At 42.8% G+C, this 17,809-nt stretch overlaps 1 long non-coding RNA gene across 2 annotated transcripts in view; it reads right to left on the bottom strand.

Annotated features, from left to right (window-relative positions):
- The window catches only part of LOC122804777, an 881,700-nt gene extending 874,836 nt beyond the window's left edge, over window positions 1–6,864 (bottom strand). For both annotated transcript variants that reach the window (XR_006365242.1, XR_006365243.1), the window contains exon 1: window positions 6,706–6,864. This is a non-coding gene — a long non-coding RNA (uncharacterized LOC122804777). The remainder of the gene's footprint in view (window positions 1–6,705) is intronic.
- Between the last annotated feature and the right edge of the window lie 10,945 nt (window positions 6,865–17,809).

The following is a 17,809-nucleotide window of genomic DNA, read 5'->3' as shown; positions in this document are numbered from 1 at the left end:
CTGGCTACGCACTGGAGCCATGGCTGATGACACCCCTCAGAAATGCACACATACCTGAACAAGAACTCCATAATGAGGCACATCCACAAACCAGAATCATAACAGACTGTGTGTTTGGGATGCTCAAGTCATGATTCCACTTTCTGGACATATCTGGTGGAGCCTTGCAGTACTCTCCAGCTACATGTACACAAATGTTCATAGTATGTGCCATGCTACACAATATGATTCTGCGGAAAAAGCTGCAGCAGGAACAGCATGGGGCAAGGCCACAAAGACCCCCTACCATTGCCAAGGCCAGCACAAGCACGGATGGACTTGGAGGAGGAACCACCTGAGCCTGCCCATGTAGGCAGAAGGAGGTGTGCCCAGTATGCCCAGGCCTTGGCAAAGAGGCAACTCATAGCACATACACTGACACAGTAGGGACCCAGGGAATGATACCTCTCTCTGACTCACGCATACAGTAAAAGGGATGCCAAATATGACACTATCTGTGCTTTATCATGTATAGGGAGTGTACTATGTGCATCCGACATAGTCAGCCCTCCAGCACCATCCTCAATACTGGCCTACCAATTACTGAATGGAGTAGCATGTTCTGAAAGTTATATCTATGGTATAGATACAAGCATGCAAGGGAATCGGTTGGCTGAATGAGATGGCAGCATGAAATCCAAAACAAATACTGGTGTCAGCACACTAGGCAGTACTAGACAAGGTGAAAAATCCCACTGCAGTACATGTGGTGGTCCAAATGTGTCTCCATAGGACACACACATGCATGTCAATGAGGCTCGCATACCCACCACCAGCCTCAGTCAGTAGGACAGGTGTAGATGACCATAAAGAAAGGCCGGCTAAGGCCTCCAATTGATGGCAATCGTGAACAGCCTCCTCCAGACCTACACAGACAGACTGCAACAGGTCTGGCAGTTGTATGTTAGTTGTGAAGGGTAAGAAGTCTGAAACTGAAATATAGGTCAATAAAACCTAAGATCTGTACTCCACTGACATGCCTCCAGTCTGCATGATAGGTCAGAATACAAAATGATGTGGAAGCCAACAGAGTACCTGACATACCAGTACAGTCATAGCATAGTTTGCAGTTGTCAGGTGTGCCCCGCCCCCCACAATCCTATGTAGAAATGCAGTAACATGTAAGTGTGAGGAGTTGTATCAGTGGAGCACAGATTACCCAAGCTGGCCCAATCTACAGGATAGATTGTTGCATGTGTACAATATGCAGAGGTCTGTGTGTTAGGTGGTTGTGTGTTCAATATTGTCTGGAAGTGGTCAGCATGTAGGGCTGTGTCTTGGTGGCCTATGGGCAGTACCGTGATTAACAGGGCCATGTTCTGACAACTGCAGTGCCAAATGCAATGCTTCTCAGCAATACCCATGTCTGCAGTCATCCATACTCACTGTCCAGATGTCAATATCTGTCACCGTCTGAAAGATGGACAAGCCATGAATGTGGGCCCATACATACACACAGTACACAGGTGGAAGTACCCTGGACAGAGTGCATAAAATGTAACTGTCAGCTGAACACAACATTGGAATTGTACAGACAGGTTAGCAGCACATTAGTTGTCCTTGTAGTATGGAATAGTGATGTAGTCTGGCCAATCACTGTCAGACCACAAAAGGCACAGTTATGAAGTAATGAGAGACTGCCTATGTCCCTGCATAAGGCAGCATAAGGGGAATGTCCCAGGTATATCTGTGAATCAGCTGCAAGCAGCTTCCATATCAGACATGCACTCAGCTCACCCCACCATCAGCCACAGGTTTATCACAGGTCACATCCTTGCTGTTGGGAATGAGTGCAGTATGACCCCACTTCTGTATGGGAATACCCACAGAATGCAGCATGCTGAAGAGGTGTCCTATGCAGGCATGTCCTTAGTTATAAGCAGCACCCTACCTGCATCCAGACCAATGGATCAATATGTACAGGAATTATTGCCATTAAAACCTTGCACACTTACCCTGTCACCCCAGGGGAATCTACTAGCTCACAGCCTGGGAATGTAGGAGTGACAGAATACAGTGGCCTGCTACAGATGGCCTACATCACTACCAAATGGCCTACAGTCCTCTCTCAAAGGCTTGTGCCTCACCCTTAGTGCCAATGTGTAGTATCTCATGAGATCACAACTAACAACCTAACACAGTTAACAGAATACAAATGCAAGGCCATGCTGACAAATCCCAGTAGCATGCCCCCATATCCCACTGCATGAACTGTGGACCAAGCCATAAATACTGCTGGGATGACGGGATACTTCTCAGATATTGCTTGCATAATGTTAGGCAGAGGACAGAATAACAGAGTGGGGGGATGTAGATGCATCGACGTCATGGAGAGTGTGAAGTCTAAAATTCTGATGTGTGCCCATACTACCACTGCCTGCAACTCCAGTAACGGGTGTCTACAAACCTGCTCATAAACCACAATGTGAAGGGGAACTGACCAGATATATGAACCCTGTCTCTGGGTAATCTGGGTGAACCTGTACAACTGAGAGGTATGACCACAGCAGGATATGGCCATTCTGTTAAGTCGATATTCGTACAATAAGGGGATCCTCAGCCACCATACTACCAAGGTGCTGGACCATTTACACAGACGCATCAGCAAGTGTCTGTAGCTACCCCTCTAGAATAGCAGGGGTGTGCAAGAGTGTGTAGACTGTGGAAAACAATACTGGACTCAGCTTCATTCATCTTGTATTTCCCAGTAAATAACTGTGAGCAAATAATTATATCTGTCAATAGTTGATGATATAATACATCACAGTGTAAAACAATACATATGTGTGAATATCTCTGCTAACACCAACCATGTAAGAAAAGCAGCAGAGACAGCAATAGTTACAGTATCCCCCTATCTGTTGCCCATTGTGACTCCATATTGTCAACCTATCTACAGATGGATCCATATGACTACATCGACAAGTCATAACATCGACAGTCAGTACACCGACACGAAATCACCGACAGATTAAATAACCGAAATCCCACTTCACCGACATTCACAAGTTCGACAACGAAGCAGTCACTAAGTAAATGCCCCTAACCACTGCATAAAACTCCTACACGTACTAAACCGGGTCTACTTCAACACACTACACTACATAGCATACACACTAGCCCTGACCCAAACCCTAACCCTAAGGTCCGACACTATCGCACACTTCACCTACCTGCACCCTAACCCTAACTCACTTACCCACCCCTAGCCCAAGCTCCAACACTAACGCACACTTCACCTACCTGCACCCTAACCCTAACTCACTTACCCACCCCTAGCCCAAGCTCCGACACTAACGCACACTTCACCTACCTGCACCCTAACCCTAACTCACTTACCCACCCCTAGCCCAAGCTCCGACACTAACGCACACTTCACCTACCTCCACCCTAACCCTAACTCACTTACCCACCCCTAGCCCAAGCTCTGACACTAATGCACACTTCACCTACCTGACTGCTTTGTTGTCGAACTTGTGAATGTCGGTGAAGTGGGATTTCGGTTATTTCATCTGTCGGTGATTTTGTGTCGGTGTACTGAATGTCGATGTTATGACTTGTCGATGTAGTCATATGGACCCCTACAGATATCCTGCAGAAACAGGTTGCTAGCTGTATGTGTAGAACACCAAACCCTGAACTGGAGTACAGCCCTACCTGGGATGGATTCACATACTCAGTACAGAAGGTCATGCTGGGCATGCTCCTACAGTTAGAGAAATGAAGCCCAAGTCTGACAACACAGTGGACTATACATATCTGTCATTTGCAAATGTCTGTGCACACACTAAATTGTACACCATTCATGCTGCACACACACACACACACACACACACACACACATTGGATAGGAATACTCACACATATCCAAAGCCAACACACTATAATATGTCAAACATACACACACAGAGATGTGGGGAAGAGAGAGACAGACAGTGACAGAGAGAATTCCATTATGAGGCCTGTCCCACTCACTACACATCCACTTGATCAATACCACATGATGTGCTGATGTCAATCACTGTACACATTCCTTTTGGTAGTCCTCAGCCCTATAGTGTCTGTGGTGCTTATGATAACTGTGTAATACGATAGTACAAATCAGTATTCATGTAGAATATGTATACTCAGTCTTGTCAAATGTAAAGTTGTGTGTGACTGTGAGTGTGTGTGTTTCCAGAGGAATGATTTATGACCCATTCACACACACCGCATTTCCCATTGCCCATGTTAGCACTCCTGCTGATGACAGTTACCTTGAAATAACCCTTTGGCCAAGCCTCAGCCCTATAAGCTCTGTGGCATTTGTGATGACTGCGTAATACTGTAGTGTAGCAAACTAGTTAAGTAGGAGTTCTAATCCTGGTTCTGTCATATGTGTGTGTGTGTGTGTGTGTCTGTCTGTCTGTCAGCAGTATCCTGTGTGGGTGTTCGCATGATTGCGTAATAAAAGGGTCCATTGCAAGATGGATTTTGCTACATTTTCATATTGAGGACCCATATGTCCCAATGTCACATTACAAGGCCAACAGTTGTCAAACACCATAGAGGTTGTTGTAGACAATCCACAGCCATAAATGTATATATATAGGCAACCATTATAATACCCAGAGATTTCTCTCCACTCACAGATCATGCACAAAACATGCTTGGCTCTTTCTCTCATCCTTTCTTTATTTCCCTCTGTCTCTGTCTGTCTGTCTCTCTCTCTCTCTCTCTCCCCCTCTCTGGTAGATGTGGAAAAATGCATCTGTTTTGCATAGGCAGGAGCTTGACATTGGTAGGTAATGCTCATGATCAGCTGATGGCCTGTGCACAAATTTGAGTCCTCCACCTGCTAATTGCATGTGGAACAGCTGTGGCATCATTCCTGTTGCCAATTGCATGGGAACACACTCTTATAAGTAAGCACTGCAAGTGGGTGTTGGCCCTTTTCCTTCACTGTGAGCAGGACTTCATGTGGGTGTGTGACAAACAGCATCACAGAGGATAGTTGGAAATACCTCTTACAACAAACACTGTGGAGATAGGCCAACAAACTGGAGGGGGATGTTCTAGACATGGGGATAGAATGTAAGTATTGCTGTTCTTCATTTGAAGTAATATTGGTTTAACAGGGTTTGTGGGGATATTGCTGTTCTGCAAGATTTAGTGTCTGGCATGACAGTGTTATGTGGTTGAGAAAACTCTCACCTGTAGGGCTATCTGCAGACTGGCCAGAGTTTGGAGTCTTAGATTTGGTGTGTCACTCACACATTTTCTGTCTTTACAAATGCAGTAGCATACTCTGATGATTGTAGTCAGTAAATGGTAATATCCATGGGTGTTACTGACTTCATATCCCTCAGAAGAGATATGTCACAACAAACCCTGTTACACCAGCAATGTTCTTAGTTTATAACTGCAATATGTCAATATTGGCTCTATGTTTCTGCCTCTGTCCCCCAAGTCTGTCACCCTTTGTTCATATATCATGCAGTAACAGGTGGACATGTACAGTATACCATTATTTACTGACATAATTCCTGATATCAAGCCAGTGATATATCAGACTGCCAGATATGTAATGTATAGCAGGCCTAATATCTGAGGACAAAACCTGGACATTCTGTTGTAGTCTGTACAGTAGTGAGGTCTGTGTACTTATAGCGATTGTTGCCAGAGTGTCCGTATTATGTAGCTGTGTATTGTGATTATGTTACTTGGCCTGTTTACGGACTGAGGTAGATGTCAGTGTCCTTGGTCCTGTTCTATCCAATGTTGCATGCTGCTCCAGCTTCTGATACCCTATCAGCCTATATGTTCGTAGGGCCAGACTGAGACATGTCCCATACCATGGGCCAGTATATGTAGGGTTAGTGTGTGAGCGGCAAACATGATGATGACTGTTGTTCACACAGTCCATATACTGTACTATTACTTAGGCTTACCATTACGTGACTGTGACTGTGTTGAGATTGGTTCTGGGTATGCACTTTCACACTGGCGTCTGTTACTCTGTGCTGTTACACACCTGTAGTGCCTGCTATATTTGCAGTTACATGTCTATTCCCCAATAGGTAAATTAGGTTAGTGTTGTGGCAGTCTGCCTGTAGTGTAGACAGTGCTTGGTGACATGCCTAGCAGCTCAGTGTATTTACCCTAGTGTGATGTTATGTCCAGATATTTGGCAGATCGCCTCACAGTTAGACGTTGCATGTTCGATTCTCAGTTAGAGCATCTTCTGTGTGTTGACATGCGTGAATGGGCGTTCCTTCGTTGAAGGTTGTGCATTAGGCCCAGCAAGCCAGCATGTAAAAATCTACTGCCAATCATTAGCAGACCGGAGTTCCACTGTGGTGACCCCTAACTGGGAAAAGCCGAAAGACAGTTTGATTGGCTGTTTCACCTTTGGTGAAACTGCCATTCTTGCATTAGTATGGATCCCATACATATATATATATATATATATATATATATATATATATATATATATATGTATTATGTATAGATTACTTGTCCACATATATGCATATCCTTACAAATATACATGTTGGCAAGGAGCTCTTCCATTGCTGTAAGTGTGGCCTCTCTGGCTGTCCCCCTACCAGCAGCAGAATGGTCCCTCTCCACCGCAGCAGCCCATTGCTGTGCATGCCAAATCTGGTCAGTTGCTCTGTGCCTCACCTGTTCATACATGTGGCCACGGTTCCCTAAGGTGTTCACTCTCTGTGTGAGGTCTTCCCAGAGGGCTGTCCTCTCCTGCTAGTGTTGGCGACCCTGACTGAAGAGGATGTTGTAGTGTTCCAGGATGGCCTCAGTTATGGCTGCTGTCTCCTGGACATCACAGGCTGAAAGACATAAACAGGAAAAAACACATCACAGGACATCAGACATTGTCCATAGTTCTTTACCTAGACAGCTTACTAGTAATGAGTATCAGTAGCCACAACATTACATCAAATAATACTCCAGTACCTAGCAGAATTGTATGGACATGCATAGCATTATGTGTAAGTAGGCAGTTTTCACCTGATTAACGGTGTGTGTAGGGGTGCATGTGGTGTGCATATCCTTCTATACTGATGTTGAGCCAGGGGGGTGATGTTTGTCCTAAACATGTCCGAAGCAGGTCATCTTTAGCTATGGTGTGTGTGTGTGTGTGTGTGTGTGTGTGTGTGTGTGTGTGTGTGTGTGTGTGTGTGTGTGTGTGTGTGTGTGTGTGTGTGTGTGAGTGTGTGTGTGTGTGCACGCGCTGTGGCTGACCTCCATTACAGGGTGGGTTGGATAGTTGCCTGTGAGACTGCAGACATATGTGGGAATGGCCTTCTGATTGCCCTCAGTGGATGTGTTCAATTTGTACTCCTAGTCAGCATTACATTAATGCACCTGTGACCTACTATGTTCAAACAGACACAGGCTGACATGCTGCCCAGATGGTGACTGCTCCTACACACATGGTGTTGGAATGAAGAAGTACAGGGGAGTATGCAGAGAAAGGTGTTGTTAAAGGAGAAGTGGGATTGACAGACAGATGTAGAGAGTAGACATGAGTATAAAGAGGTGGGGTTCATGGCAAAGAGAGTATTGCACATGGCTATGAATGTGGAGTCTGACATACAGATGTGGAGTCTGGGGTTGTATGTAATGCTGGACAGCAAGGATGGTGTATAGGGCCTGTAGCTATTGGCTAGACAGAGGCACATAGCTATGGAGGCTGTGCAGCACAAAAAGGTGATAAAGGAATATGGGTGAAACATACAAGCTAGGAGTGTGTTTAGAACATATGGAAACATCACTTTGATGGCCTGTTCCATGAGGAAAATGGGGGAGGGAGGGTAGGTTGGCTGAGGTGGGTATGGTTAATCAGGAGGTACAACAGATTATCAAGGAGAATGTAAGGATAGCTATGAGAGGGTTTAACAGTGGGAAGGCTGTTGTTCCAGGTGAAATACCTGTGGATGCCTGGAGGTATTTCTGAGACCTGGCAGTGGTATTTTAACTGAATTGTTTACTGTAATCTTGGAAAGAGAGATGATGTGTGAGATGCTGGTGAATATGTATGGGTACTGCTTATCTGAACAAGCATGGTCTGCAGAGCTGTAGTAATGGTAAAGGGTGGTGGCAGCTAGATTGAGAACATGGTGATGATTGATGTTTTGCAGTATGGTTTCATGCCAGGTAAGAGCTTTACAGATGCAGATATTGATCCACAAGTGTTGATGGAGCTCTGCGCTGAGGCTGAGATGCAGCTACATTGTGTCTATGTGTACCTACAGAGAGCATATGACATGCCATCTGGAGAGTAGTTGTGGTATTGTATGTGGAGGACAGGGGGTGCCAGATGAGTCTCTCAGACACCACAGGATATGTAAGAAGCTAATGTGACAGCAGTGATTTCTGCTTTTGACATGACAGGTAGATTTAAGGTGGAGGTGGGAGTACATCAGGGGTCAGCTGTGTGTCCTTTCACATTTGCAGTGGTGAAGGACAGGTTGACAGACATGCAGGTGTAGATGTACATTGTGTCCCTAGTGTTGGTCCATTGCCCCCCCCCCCCATCTTACAGCCTTTGTCCAGATCTCTTGCACTTAGGGGTGGGGAGATATGGTGCTGGGTATAACTGCAGTACATGTTATGCATATATATATATATATATATATATATATATATATATATATATATATATATATATATGTATGTATACACATATATATATATATATATATATATATATATATACACACACACACACACACACACACACACACACACACACACACAGACACATATATATATATATATATATATATATATATATATATATATATATATATAATATATTTCATATGTGTGCTCTATATATATACATATATATATATATATATATATATATATATATATATATGTGTGTGTGTGTGTGTGTGTGTGTGTATGCATGCACTCAGGTCACTCCACAACAAGTACAAATATAACTCTGTTATTGTTCATGTTGGTGTGAATAACCTCAGATGTATCTCCCTAGACTGCATAAAAAGAGACAAGGAAGAGCTCTCCGATCTTGTAGCCCAGGCAGGTATGACCCTATCCCTGAGTAGCATCCTGCCATTGCTGAGAATGATACCGCAGTACAAGGACAAAATAATTGACTTCAGCAATTGGCTAAGCTTCTGGTGTTATTCTAAGGGGATCCAGTATCTGTCTGCCTGAGACGACATGGTCGACAGACCACGATGTTTTGCCAGAGATGGCCTGCACCTGTCACCCCTGGTATTCCGGATACTAGCTAAGACTCTTGCCGCCATTATAGTGCCTTTTTTAGGCAAAGTTCAAATGACAAATTCACCACCATAACAGGAACAGGCAAGCAAAAACTGAGGGTAATGCTACTCAATGCTAGAAGTCTAAACCTCAAAATGCACTCCCTCAAGGCACTCCTTAAAATGGAGAACACTGATATCTGTGGAGTGACTGAGACCTGGTTTGAGGCTCCAGAGAGCACCGCTGCATTACCAGGCTATAACTCATACCACACTTTTCGGCCATCTAACCTGGACCGGAACACCAAAGGTGGAAGTGTGTCCATATTCATTAAGGATATCCACATCTCCAGGCTAGTTGCTCAGCATAATGCATCTGAGGTTATCCAAGTGCAACTAACTCTGGGCAAAACTGCAATCCAAATTGTAGCTTGATACAGATCCCCGACCATGCCCCAGGATTCCCACTCATCTTTTCTTGATATACTGGAAAATATTAGGGTTCAACCAAACACCCTAATAATGGGTTATTTCAACTACCCCACAATTAACTGAGAAAACTACTCATGTACCAACTCCTTCGCTCAGCGCTTTCTGGAATTCATAAATTCCAATGCCTTGGATCAACTTATCCACACCCCCACCAGAGGTAACAATATCCTAGACCTAGTCATTACCAACATGAGTAACCAGTGTTCTACACCTGAAGTCAGCTCCTCATTGGTCAGATCCGACCATAAGCTAATCACCCTAGATATCCACATCCCACCCCCACCCTCCCCATTAAGGAAATCACAGTAAAACATTTCTCCAAAGCCAACTTCATGCTTCTTAAGACAGAAGTGGCAAACTTCATGACACCCATGCAGGTGGACAATACAGTTATGACTGCTGAATCCTACACAAATGCACGCTATAAGCACTTACATGAGTGCATGGATCATGCTATCCCAAACAGAACCAAGACACTATCCTCCAAAAAAAGGAAGCCAATCTGGTGGTCCCCTGCCATAAAAAACTCTACAACAGAAGGAAGAAACTGTTGCAAAAGAGAGTAAAATCCCATTAGTGGAGGAGCTCCCTGGTCAACCTCAGTAAGAAGCTGAGATCCCTTATAAGATCCTCCAACGCTAGATACGAAAACAAAATCACCACTGATTCTAGGGACAACCACAAACCATTCTATAGCTAGGTCAAGAATCTCAATGGCAACACCCAGATCTCCTCTGAGTTACAGCACAATGGCATGAAAATTACAGAACCAACTGATATTGCCAACATCCTAGCAGATAGGTTCAGTGCTAACTTTACCCCTGTCTCCCACCCCCTAAAGGGCCCATATCTATACAGGAAAAATGTAGAGTCCCTGCAATCACAACTACACAAGTAAAAGCTGCACTCTCTAAAGCCAAAAACACAGTATCCATTGGACTGGACAACATCCCAGGCTGCATTCTACATAAACTTCAGAATGAGCTGGCTCCCCACCTAAGCACCATCTTCAGTCATAGCCTCATGTCAGGCTTTGTGCCCACTGAATGACACACAGCAACAGTTATCCCACTCCACAAAGGGGGAGCCACCACTGATCCCGGGAACTATTGTCCTATTAGCCTGACAAGCCTGGTCTGTAAGGCCATGGAACGTATCATCATGGAACTCATAAACAAAAACATTGGTAACCTCCAAACTCTGGACCCCACCCAGTTCAGGTTTATGAAAGGCAGATCATGCCTCCTGAACCTGATCAACTTCTTTGAGGCAGTCACCAAAGCCGTAGACGAGGGTAGGGTGATTCACAAAGCCAATCTTGACCTCACTGAGGCTTTTGACACTATCCCCCATACTGGAGTTATAGCTAAACGCACTAAACTAGGTATAAATCCCTATGTCACAAGATGAGTTGCCAACTGGCTCACTGACAGAACCCACACTGTAAAAGTTGTAGACTCCAAATCTGACTTCAAACAAGGGACAAGTGGAATACCACAGGGTTCATTCCTGGGACCTCTCCTGTTTAGCATCTACTTCTCTGAAGTACAGGCTAACACAGAAGGCCTTTGGCTAATGAAGTTCCCAGATGTCTGCAAACTAGGAGCCATAGTCAAGTCCCCAAATGATGTAGACATCCTACAGAAGGGCCTCACTGAGACAGATGCCTGGTGTCAGAGCCATGGCCTCAAGCTCAATGCCAAAAAGTGCATTGTCATCCCCTTTGGTAAAAACTCTGTACGCATGAACTACCACATAGGTGGTAGTCTACTTAACACCGAATGTGTGATAAGAGACCTTGGGACCCAGGTGGACAGTAGTCTCTCCTTTGATAATCACATCACCACAGTAGTCATGAAATCCTTCTACGTGGCACATCTCATCAGAAAAGGGTTCTCATCCAGGAAAAAAGAGGTTATTGTTCCCCTCTACTCGACATTCAGACCCATTATAGAGTACAACGCCCCTTTTGGAATGTACCTCACAAGACATCTGCAGCAGCTGGAAAGGCCACATAAGTACCTCACAAAGAGGATGACTGGCCTCAAACAGATGCCCTACACTGACTGTCTCAAAAAACTCCAGTTTTACTCTGTAGCATATCGTCTACTATGAGGTGATCTCTGCCTAACATATAAAGCTATGTCAAACATAGAGTTGTTGGACATGCTACATCTAAAGAAATCCCAATCCCTCTGAGCTACATGCTCTAGGGACCTAACCTTGTCACCACAATAAACAGGACATGCTGGTGGGATAGATTCCTGTTCCAGAGACTTCCCATACTCTGGAACAAGCTACCCATCTATATCAAGCAAAGTTCCTCATTAGCACTCTCAACAAAAATCTTGATGAGTGGATGGGAAATAGGAAATACACCCTGAGGATCACTTCTGTGGCTCTGCTCATCAGGGGCACAGGAAAATAATTTTCTCCAGGGAACCTTATTGGCTAGGCTTTCTTAGGCCCTTAGGCCAATAGCCTAGTACCTACCTATGAACCTATGAACCTATATATCTATATCTGTATATGTATGTATGTATGTATGTATGTATATGTATGTATGTATATATATATATATATATATATATATATATATATATATATATATATATATATATATATATATATATATATACCTAGATATATATTTATATATATGTATATATTATGTTAATATATATTTATCCTTGCATAGATATATTGTATAGATAGATGTATATATATATTTCTATATATACATACATTTTTTAATATATGACTATTGATATATCAGTATATTTCTTGTTTGATATCTACACATTATATTATTTTATGATATATATGTACATATTCTATATGTGTAATTTTGTATGTACAGCTACCTATATCTGATGTATACACTTTTCATATGCATCTATCATCATACACATCTATATTTGTACATTTATATGTTATAAACATGCTGGTTCCACAGTGTTTGTTCCACAGTATTCTATACCTGTATTGAATAATATATTAAAAAACATTCAGTAGTACAGCTCTGATGGAGTAGTAGTACAGTTCTCTGACTGTGGTGTACAGGGTCCTGGGTTCAAGAGTGGGAAAGGCTGATTATTTTGTTCCTGGGCAGAACAAGGGCTGTTGGATACAGAGTGATTAAGGCACTTTTAAGCAGTTGTAAGTGGGTTTGCGCAGTGGTAAGCAATGCTAACGTCCAGTTAAATATGCTTACAGACAGCCTGAAAAGTGCTTAATCTGTGTAGGCATTGCATAGCACCATGCAAACAGGCTTAACCCAGCATACTACTGCTTAAAAGTGCTTACTCCTGCTTACCCCATGCTAATTTCTTTAAAAGAAAAGAAAACAGGGGTGATAGGAAAGTGGTGAAAAAGGGAGCACAAAGAGAGAAAGACAAAAAGAAAAGTAGCTAGGGATGTGCAGGATAGGTGTAGGGAAGGTCCACAGCAGTCCATTTCTTCTACAGCAACAGCTGTGCATATATACTGAATTTGGAGGCTGACCCTCTAATTGTGCCACGTGGCCCTCAAGCTGGAGTAGCAGATCTCCAAACTCCTTTCGGAGCTCGCTATGCACCAAACCCCGGACCTGGCTTCGGGTGAGAGGATCCTGTCCGTGCCCACTCCCAGGGGGAACAAGCCCCATCTCCTGAGGCAGTTCTGCCTGAAGGTGGTGTAGGACCAGTGGACGAGGAGGTTCTGTGGTGGGTCCCAGACATGCTGGGGCTCAGTGCCATGGCCAAATGAGGTGGGAGAGGAGAGTCCACTGGGACCGGCCTTCCCAAACGTGCTATGGTGTTACAGTTTTAGAACATATGTGGGTTAGTAATAATCAACACATTCCAGGATTAGTTATAACAGCATACATAGATATTCCCATAACCCAAAACAACAGATTTGGAACAGTTACATAGCAAACAGAACACATGCATATATGGAACCACAGTGGCCATTACAATGGCATGAAGGTTCCATTGATAGCAACAGGCCACCAATGATAGTATTTCAACATGGAACATTAATAGAAACACATTTCAATATTTGTTGAACAATAGGACATATGTCCCAACAGTAGGTTTGATGTAAACATACCCAATGATTTGTGTGTTTAGATTATTGTTGCAGATATGGAGGGGGAGAGAGAGAGATCTCACTTAACTTGTATATCCTTGCAGTACTCACAACTTTAATGGTCATTGCTCTAATCATTACTCTACAAGTATTATTACAATACTCTATGGCCTTGATTTGGGCAGTGGTATGTTTGTACACAAGTGTATACCTCAACTGTCTTATAGCTAAATTCTACTTCTCTTACCTGGTAGACCTGTGGAGAGAATGTATGCTAACACTACCTGACTGTTTCTACACATATTCTCAGATTCCTAGTTAACATTATGCACATACTTCTCAATCTCTTAATGCACAAACTCTGTACAAAGCTTGACAACATGGGGGTACAAATAGGGACATAGTTTGAATATTGCTCTTATAAACTTTTAGACAGTCACTCACTAGAGTAATAGGATTTGTTTTAACATACATTTTCTGAAGGATTTGAAGTCTGACACTCAAATGTATGTCATTATTTGGTGACTACAATCCTGAGATCATCCCAGTGATTTGCCAGGAAAACAGGGAACAGGCCAAAAATATGATCCAAATATCTGGACATTCAGGGAAAATCTGTACAGCTGAGAGGTATGATTATGCATACAGCTTACTACCACTCCCAGGATTCAAACCATGGCTGTGTTTGCTAAAAATACAACAATTTTGGTTTCATCAGAGTGAGCTATTTAGAAACTGCTGACTGTTTCTTTGGTGTTTTCTGTCTAAGTCTCTCTTGGTTGTACAATCTGACCTTGTAATTACAGCAGCCTTATACAGACATTCCTAGACATATTTTTATGTAGCACAGTGTGAGAAATAGTGGTTGACACAACAGTACTATTCTGATATCAGATCTTGGTGAATGCTACATGTCAGGCCATACAATACCAGAGTAAACACAGCCAGTCCAGGATTTAAAACTTTATTGCCAGGCAGTTACAGTTTTCTTATCTGAAAGACCTGTGGGATGAATGTTTGTTAACACTACCTGACTGTTTCTACACATATTCCCAGATTCCTAGTTAAGATATGCACATACCTCTCAATCTCTTAATGCACAAATTCTGGACAAAGCTTGACAACATGGGGGTACAACTAGGGACTTATTCTGAATATTTAGACAGTTGCTAGAGTAACAGGATTTGTTTTAATATACATTTTCTGAAGGATTAGAAGTCTGAAACTCAAATGTATGTCATTATTTAGTGACTACAATTCTGAGATCGTCCCAGTGATTTGCCAGGGAGAAAGAGGAACAGGCCAAAATATGAGCCAATTATCTGGACATACTGCAAAAATCTGTACAGTTGGGAGGTATGATTATGCATACAGCTTGGAACCACTCCCAGGATTCGAACCATGGCTGTGTATGCTAAAAATACAACAATTTGCGTTTCAGCACAGTCTAACCTTGTACTTACGACAGTCTTATACACATATTCCTAGACATATTTATGTAGCACAATTTGTAACAGTGGTTAACACAACATTACTATTCAGAGAATCTAACACTAAATGCCATACAATACCAGAGTAAACACAACCAGTCCAGGATTTAGAACTTTATTGCCAGGTAGTTATGGTTTTATTTAAATATCACCTATATGGGAATATTACTGTAATATTGTCTGGTTTATTCAGTACAACCCATACACAGTTTTTATACTGCCAGGTGACTTTCTACTACTTTATATTTATTTGGTATGACTACTACAAGCAGGATTGTTACTCACCAGCTCCACGACGCAGCCTTTGCAACCTACTGGCATGGACTTCTTGATTCACAGCCTGCTCAGCTGCAGCTGTAAAAGGGATAGAGATATAGTTGGGTATACCTATCCATCACATACACAGGCTGGACTTTGGTAAACAGTTATTGATATTAATACTTACACACTGCTGGGACATCACCCTTCTGCCTTGCTTCTTTGACCCACTCATCCAAGAGCTCCCTCTTCCTCCACTTTAAGTCGGCATAGTGGTGTTGGACCTGCTCACCAGTCTGAGGGGATACTAGTGGAACTGGTGAGATCATGGGCGAGAAGGTCCCAGGCTTTTGCTTTATATTGGGAGCCCTGGTACTGGCCCTACAGCAGTCTCTCATCATGGCTTTTTACCAGAAGTCCTACCATGACCTTGGACTCCTGTATGCCCAGCGCTGCGCCTGGAAGCACATGCCCTCACCAACACCTGCCATACTGCCTACATTGGGAAGCTGAAACCAGTTATGAGCTGTATTCCTGCCTGCAGGGTTTAAGTACCGCCAATTTCCTGCCCTTTGCCATGATTGGACGGTTTTGAATATGCTGAGCTAAGCTAAGCTATTGGCAAACCTGCTTAGCTAAGGTTGGCAGTGCTTAAAGGGGCAGGTTTGGCATTGCTTACCAATGGGCAAATCCACTTAGCTGGGCTATTCATTGCTTAGTATTCCTATGTACACAATGCTTACACCCAGTCAGCAAAGCTGTGCAATGCTTAACATTGCTTATTTTTTTATTTTATAAACTATCTGCTGTATGGGATTGCTTCATCATTCATTAAATATTATAAATTTGCTTACTGTCCCTAACATCCCCCAATGTGCTTTCATTACATTTATTCATGTGTGACTATACTGTATGGGGCACTTGTGTTTATATGGAGGTTTCACAATTTTATTAAACTGACACCTCATATCTGGACCTACTACAGTACTCTGGTTAACAAATATATGTTATTTAATAGCTAATTATAAAAAAAATGTTTATGTACTGCTTTCACATGTAAAATGCAAATTTGTTACAGAGGGGATCGAACCCAGCAATAGCTGCTGGTAAAGCATACACTCTAACCACTATACTATTGCAGTACTGCTTATGTTGGATGTCTCTTGCTTTTTAACTTCTTGTGCTGTTTAAGCTGGACTAAGCGTAGCTAAGCAACGGGCACACCAGCGCAGCTATGCTTAAACTTTATTGCATTTATAAAAATAAAAATTATTTGCTGTGTTTTATTATTTTTACCTTTCAAAATATCCCTGCTAATCATGAACCTGTTATTCTATCAGCTTTCTGTTTTGTGGGACGATTGTCCCTTATGGCTTTGTTCACATTCCTTACTCTGACGGGTTGGGTGGTGTGTACTATGTGCTTATGCTACATCTCTTATTCTTTCTACTTTTGCCTTGGTAGGGACGATTGTCCCTTATGTCTTTGAGAAAGATTTCTTACCCTGATGGGTTGGGATATTCCAAGCATTCTCGCTCATTTTATATTGCCGAATGGCAATTCTGGTGTGCAGGGGGCTTGTGTATTGTGAGAGCACTGCTCTCAGACACATCTCTTGCACTCATACACAGATCCATGTCTGTTTAACAGCATGGCAGTGTGCCTTCATGAATATGCATGCCGCGCTGCATTGCTGTATGGGAATGGTCTATTCCTGCACAGAAGTTTGCTGAATCCAGGGGAATGTCTTTGCATGACAAAGCTGTAGTGGTCCTCTGCGTTCTTCAACATTTGCTGATGTACTGCATGTGTATATGGGATTTACGTTCCCAGGCTTGCACAGTACATCAGTGCTGTTTAAGAGAAGCAAGGAAACCTGGACAAAGCCCAATATAATAGGGGGACAAAGGTCCAAAAATATGGATAGATTTTATTGCTCTTATAAAATGAGAAAGCTTTTTGAAAGAGACATTTTCTGTTAGCATGTATTAGAAAGATATGAAGCCTAAACGTCATATGTCTGGCATTATTTAATGACTTCAATCCCTAGTGGATTGCCAGAAAAAATATAATTTCATGAGGAAAAGATTAAAAATCTGGGCATTCTGTGAAGATCCGAAAGGTTCAGAAGTATGTCAGTATGCCAAGATTTTGGGTGGGACAGCATAGAAATAAAAGGAAAATCGGGTATGTTTCTGTTTGTTTAGTTTTGAAGAATGT

Source organism: Protopterus annectens, chromosome 1.part1 (assembly GCF_019279795.1).
Source record: "Protopterus annectens isolate FY-2018-M chromosome 1.part1, PAN1.0, whole genome shotgun sequence".
Taxonomy (NCBI): Eukaryota; Metazoa; Chordata; order Ceratodontiformes; family Protopteridae; genus Protopterus; species Protopterus annectens.
Note: the sequence above shows the minus strand (reverse complement) of the source record. Positions and strands in the feature narration are given on the sequence as shown.